Source organism: Triticum aestivum, chromosome 6A (assembly GCF_018294505.1).
Source record: "Triticum aestivum cultivar Chinese Spring chromosome 6A, IWGSC CS RefSeq v2.1, whole genome shotgun sequence".
NCBI classification, from domain to species: domain Eukaryota; kingdom Viridiplantae; phylum Streptophyta; class Magnoliopsida; order Poales; family Poaceae; genus Triticum; species Triticum aestivum.
In genome coordinates this window covers 4,415,078-4,415,593 of record NC_057809.1, presented here as the reverse complement: position 1 = coordinate 4,415,593, position 516 = coordinate 4,415,078, and positions in this window count along the sequence as shown.

The window sequence follows — 516 nt, the reverse complement described above, 5'->3', positions numbered from 1 at the left end:
TGATTAATTTAAAAATCTAAAGTATTTTTTATATTCAGAAAAGATAAATTTAGGTCGCCTGCTGATGTAGAGCTCTATGGAGTGTACTTACCATGCATCGGGGGTGCATTCACAGAGTAAATTGCATGCTAAAACCGGTTGCCCCCAGAGGAGGTTATGGTTCATGACGGCGTTCCCGCGGGACGGAAAAATGAAACCATGTCTTTTTGCCTATAAATAACAATTAAACCTGTGCAAAAAAACGACACGTGTTTAGCACCTATCTCAAAGCACCTTCTTCTCCGACTTCACAACTCCATCAAATTTCAAGACAGCGACGGCCGTCTCCCGTCTAGCCTTCTTGCCAACCTCATTGACTCATCGTCTCCATATAGGAGGTGGGCTGTGAGTCTCCCGTCTAGCCTTCTTGCCAACCTCATTGGCTCATCGTCTCCATATAGGAGGTGGGCTGTGAGTCTTCCGTCTAGCCTTCTTGCCAACCTCATTGGCTCATCGTCTCCATATAGGAGGTGGGCT